Below are 6,000 nucleotides of genomic sequence, written 5' to 3'. Positions count from 1 at the left end.
TTCTTTAAAGCACCAATTCTAAATAAACCATATTACTGATACAAATGGTATACCAAATTAGCATATACAGTTTAATAATATGAAATTATTCTATGAGGGAAGTTCACATTTTGCCCTTGATAAAAACTTCTGTTACTATGTATTAGCTGGTTGAATCTATGTTATGATGATGACATTGATTATATTCCTTTGTAAACAGGCATCTTCCGGATCATGTGAACTTTTACATGAATCATGAATACCAACTGAAGTCACCATCTGCCCAGGGAGTATCAAATTCTTCAGTTTCCCCGTTGCAGAGAAACCACCATATAGGTAAGGTAAAGAAGACTCTCAAGTATATAAGCCTATACTTGCTGATTCATAACTGTCTTGCTCGGGCCTCAGTTCCTATTGCGCAATGTTCGGAGCTTCTGTGCATGCGCAGAAGCTCATTGTGTTGTATAAGAGGAATGGTCGAGGGGGAGCTGTTACACATGTCCTGCAGCAACAGCTCCTCCCATGGGCCTTTGCGGAGCTCCGTTAGTCTCTCCTGATGGCTCCAGCCGCAACACAGTGTTGGAAATGATGTGTGTGCAAGTGTTGTAATCTGCTGAGTTGATAGGCACACACCAGTGGATGACTCAAGTTATGAACAGCCCTTATACTTAACCAGTTATTGGGGTTTATTCAGCAGTAGCAGGTACTGTACAGCAGTACTCACTGTTACATACACACTGGCTGGGAGCGGAGTGGGGCTTCATACAGCTCATAAGCCAGTGAGTGTATGACTCTTGTGAGTAGCGGTGCAGGACACTGGAACAGTATTTGGGATGGTATATCACCAGGTGTCTCACACAATCTAAGAAAGAGACATCTGTTAGGCCACTCTACACAGTTGCAAGATGGCGCCTGCGCATGTGCAGTATTGCATACGGCAGCCAACTTGTTACATGGAATGAAGCCTCCCTGGAGGGACACTAAGGTGGAGCGTGAGCAGTAGCACACTCCTCTTTCAACATACAGAAGGTAACAGGCAGCTGGCACTGCTATACTGACTGCATCACTTAGTTAATAGCAACGCAGTCAGTAAAAATGACACAATCTAGTATAGATATATAATATTTAATGTACATATACAGTATATCAAACACAAAAAGATACAGGGGGCACATAGATAATGTAATACGTTAAAAGCACAATGGTTTACACGTGCATCTCATTTTAAAAGTTTGTTCTAGAAAAAAAATTCAGATTTTTGCATGTTGGTTGAAATGAGAGCGTCTTGCTCACATGTACTGTAGCTTGGTGCAGCTTATCTGTTTTATACCCTGTCAAAGACAACAATATCTACATGTGCAGATCCATGTGCTTCCTGTATAAACTGACACATTAGTATAAAAAAAAAACTAATGTCATCACAAATGTACAGTATAGGGTTTGTGGGTGGCATTTTTACCCTTTAGAAAATTACTGTTTTCTTTTACACTGCAAAGTGCAAACCTGAATATAAGAAGAAGCATTTCACAGATCCATGATAACTATAACAAGTAACCCTTAAACTACTTTGTGGCTTACCCTGAAAATGATCCGTACTAATATCAGCTAAATAAGATATAAGGATTATCAGCTGTCTTACATTGCTGAGCCAGCCATTTGAGTAGTTCTGTAAGCTTCAGCATGAAAATTAAAACAGCATGGGCTGGAAAGAGGATCACATATATCGCCTTATCCATGTTACTCATGACTTTTGGACTTCAATTATATTTCTGGATTTAATAAAGTCTTTTTCCTGTATCGCTGTGATTGCCAGTGGCATATGCAAGTGTATACGTGGGCAGTATTACAACATTTCTAGAGGGAGCCAGGACGTCATTTTTTTTCTTGGCTTTCTTTAAGATTTCAGTATATCTTACCTCAGATTTATCTGAATGTAGCTGAGTTTATGGAAAGCAATTTATATGATGTGGAAAAGAATTTTCTTCTAAGTGTGTGGCACAGAAGCCAGCATTGTCTTCAGAAAAAATGGAAAATGCAAGTCACTTCTGCTGAATTAGTTGAGCTGTCACATGTTTTAAATAAGACTTCCTTCCTTAGTTTTGTGCTTTAACTCCTTCTGTCAACAGTAATGCGTTGCCTATTCAACTGGCCAAAATAGGGTTAAAGGTCTGAGAACGGACCTGTGACACAGTGGCGGAATTAGAGAGTGGTGGGCCCAGCTGCAAGAATATGCTTTGGGCCCCCCCCATTCCTGGCACCCTGCACCTAACCTCCCCCCCAGCCATTAAATCCAGTGCCTGGCCCTGTCCTGCTGCCCAGCCTTTTTTTACCACCTCCTCACCTCACCAACCCCCTGCTGCCCAGCCGTTTCTTTCATCACCAACCTCACCTCACCAAGCCCCTCAACCCCCCGATGCCCAGACTTTTTTTTTCACCACCACCTCACCAACCCCCCGCTGCCCAGCCTTTTTTTCCACATTTGGTCCATCCGCAACACGCTCCCGCTGCCCGTCGCCCAGCTTTTTTTTTACCACTTATACTGACTTACCTTGTTTCCAATCCTTCCGGCTTCTTCTCGTCAGTCCGCTTCTTCCCCGGCACTGATCCTCTTGATCCGCGGCTCACCCAGGCTCTCCAGCAGCGCGCATGACATCGTGACGTCACATGCGCGTGCGGCGCCATGTCAAACAAGGGCTGCGGCAGGTGTCACTATGTCATGTTGGTGGAGCCAGAGCGGCCGGAGCGGGCCCGCTTCGCCTCCATCCAATTACTTAATGGGGTACTGGGTCGGCGGGCAGCGGCGGCAGCCACAGAGGACCCCGGTGCAAGGCACCAGCTGCACCACTGCTAGTTTCGCCCCTGCTGTGACACATGGACTTATTATACTACACTATAACTACTCGCCAATGTATATTTGCAACCAATTATACATTAAAAAGTGGAAAATGTTTCAGTTTTAGTACTTCGTCCATCCATACTGTAGGCACAGGACAAACTCACTGAGTCTTGGGATGTGATACTTATTTGCATTTTAATAGTTTTACAAATACCACACACTTTCAAACTACTTTTATAATGTGATCCATCATGGACACTACAATGATTTGGATTGCAATATACACATTGAGTTTATTAAGTACATCAAATAGAATTACTACCATATTTTCCTTGAGAAGAGTCTCAAATTGTTCCTCTAGTTAAGAGCCTGTATAAGGATTTGTAATGCTTATTTATCACAGCATCCCTGGCCTGATTATGCATCCCTTACTCAGCACATCACCCCTCATCTAGCACAGCACCCCTGGCTTCATTATGTATCCCTTTCCCAGGACAGCACCCGTCATCTAGCACAGCACCCCTGGCCTCATTATGCATCCCATCCCAGCACAGCACCCCTCATCCAGCACAACACCCCTGGCCTAATTATCTACACCTTTCCCAACACAGCTCCCCTGGCCTCATTATTCATCCCATCCCAGCACATCTAGCACAGCACCCCTGGCCTCATTCTGCACTCCTTTCCCAGCACAGACCCTCATCCTGCACAGCATCTCTGACCTGATTATGCATCCCTTTGACAGCACATCACCCCTCACCAAGCACATCCCCACTGGCCTCATTATGCATCCCTTTGACAGCACATCACCCCTCATCCCCTCATCCAGCACAGCACTCCTGGTCTCATTATGCATCCATTTCCCAGTACATCCCTACTCCAGCACAGCACCCCTGACCTCATTATGCACCCCTTTCCCAGCACATCACCCCTCAAATAGCACATCATCCCTGGCCTCATTATGCACCCCTTTTCCAACACATCATCCCTGGCCTCATTATGCATCCCTTTAACAGTACATCCCTCATCCAGCACAGCAGCACTGTCCTCATTATGCATCCCTTTCCCAGCACATCACCCATCATCCAGCACAGCACCCCTGGCCTCATTATACATCCCTGTTACGACCAGAGTTTCTTGGCATGGTGGTTGACGGGTATTACCTGTGAGGTCACTATGGCAGGGGGCGTCTGGCAGTGGCGCTGGCGTTTGGTGAGGGGCGTTGGCTGTGCGTGGTTCTGTGCAGGCATGTTGTCACTTTGGACTGGTGAGGCCTGGTGGTGCTTCCGTCTCGCTCCGGCATGGGCGCTGCCATCTTGCCTCCGGTCACGTGACCTAATCATCCAATCCTGGTTTGTCACATACTCTCTCTGGCCAGTCACGGCACAGCACTAGGTATTTAGGGAAATTCAGAGCCTCACTTCATTGCCAGTGCAACGTGTTTCTCCGCATAGCTGAGAGAGAGTTCCCTGTGCTCACCACCTGTTTCCTGTGATATGCTACCTGCCTGCCTGCTTGTCTGCTCCAACCCCGCTGGACTACCCTGCATCCTCGATTATCTTCCCCTTGCCTGAGTACCTGAGTCTGCTGTTCATCCTGCGCCTTGCCTCCACTGACACTCTGCTGGATAATCCTTCCTCAGCCTGCATTCTTCATTTCAGCCACTACACCTGATTTCTCCAGCCTGTCATCAACTGGACATTTCCCTATTAACCAGGCACTACCTGGACAGTTCCCATTGTCTGTCACTACCTGAACATTCTCTATTAACCAGTCACTTCCTGGACATTGTTCATTGCCTGTCACTAACTGGACTTTTTCCCACTATTTCACCACAGCTCCCAAGTGTACTTAGTGCTATATCTGGACTTTAGTTTTTGTCATATTCATGTCTATCAAACCACTTATTAAAAGTTCCACCTTTTCATTTAAATCTGCTTCAGTGTCTGCTCCTATCACCACCCCGGACCCACAACAAAACCAGAACCTCACAATCCCTTTCCCAGCACATCACTCCTCATCCAGCACAGTCATCATGCACCCCTTTCCCAGCACATCACCACTCAGCTGAGAGCTGGCTTACTTATTTAGTGTCACTATTAAATCAGGGCCAGCCAGGCAGGCAGGCAGTCGGGGCCACCTCTGCTTTTTTTGTCCAGCACCTGGACTGGCCTTGGACTTGGTGGGCGGCGGGAGCATGCTCTCTCGTGGCCACTTTACTTGTAGCTCATTCTGACTGCTGCCTGATTGGAGCTGAACTCCGATCACGGTAGCCAGTGGCTGCCACTGTGACTGCGCTGCTGGCCCCTGGGCTTGGGAATCAGGATGCACCTGGAGCATTCCAGGTGCCCTAGGCATTTGCCTAAAATGCCTATGCATAGGGCTGGCTCTGCCTGTAATGCTCCTAAACACAGAGCACATTGTGTATGCACGCTTAGGATATCATTATTCACACTGAACATGTGCAGGTAATGATGGTTATACAACCAACATGTTTGATCTTGGCATCTAATGATCTAAGTATGTTTGAGGAATGTAAAATAGACTTTTGCTCTTGGTAAATGCAGGGAAGACTCTACAGATAATCACATGTTACTCTTTATTCTACCCAGATGGCACTGTAGCACAATATTAAGGATACTGACCTTGAACCTCTATATACCCCTGCCTATACCTTCAAATATCCTTCCTATAAACCTCTAAGTATGACGCTAATTTGCGTACGCAGTCATCCAGTAAATAAAGACTCCAGACTTAGAACATGTGGTTCCAAAGCACAAAGTATTATTCAAGTAAAAATACAGCAGTTACACGCTATGATCCTCATATAATCTTAGCGCAAAGAGATTATACAGACCCAAGTACAATTATACATACGCAGCGCTCTCTGGTCCAGATGTTAGGCATCAGCAAGAAACCCCTCGCCAATCAGCATTCAGCACAAAGACTAGGAACCCAGGGTCAGAGCACACATATTTATACCCCCCAGAAATAAACAACACAATAGAGAAGTTTGTTGCTAATACCATTGGTCCTAAAGGAGAGGGCATATGTTACAAGGCATTTAACAGGTTGATTCAAATAGACACAACCCAGCCTCTAACAACTGGGGGTCTCTGGTTTCCTGCCCCATGCAACATCCTAATAGTTGTTCATATAATGTACATTTTGTTGCTTGAAGTCTC

Source organism: Taudactylus pleione, unplaced genomic scaffold (assembly GCF_031769625.1).
Source record: "Taudactylus pleione unplaced genomic scaffold, aTauple2 ptg000066l, whole genome shotgun sequence".
NCBI lineage: Eukaryota > Metazoa > Chordata > Amphibia > Anura > Myobatrachidae > Taudactylus > Taudactylus pleione.
Note: the sequence above shows the minus strand (reverse complement) of the source record.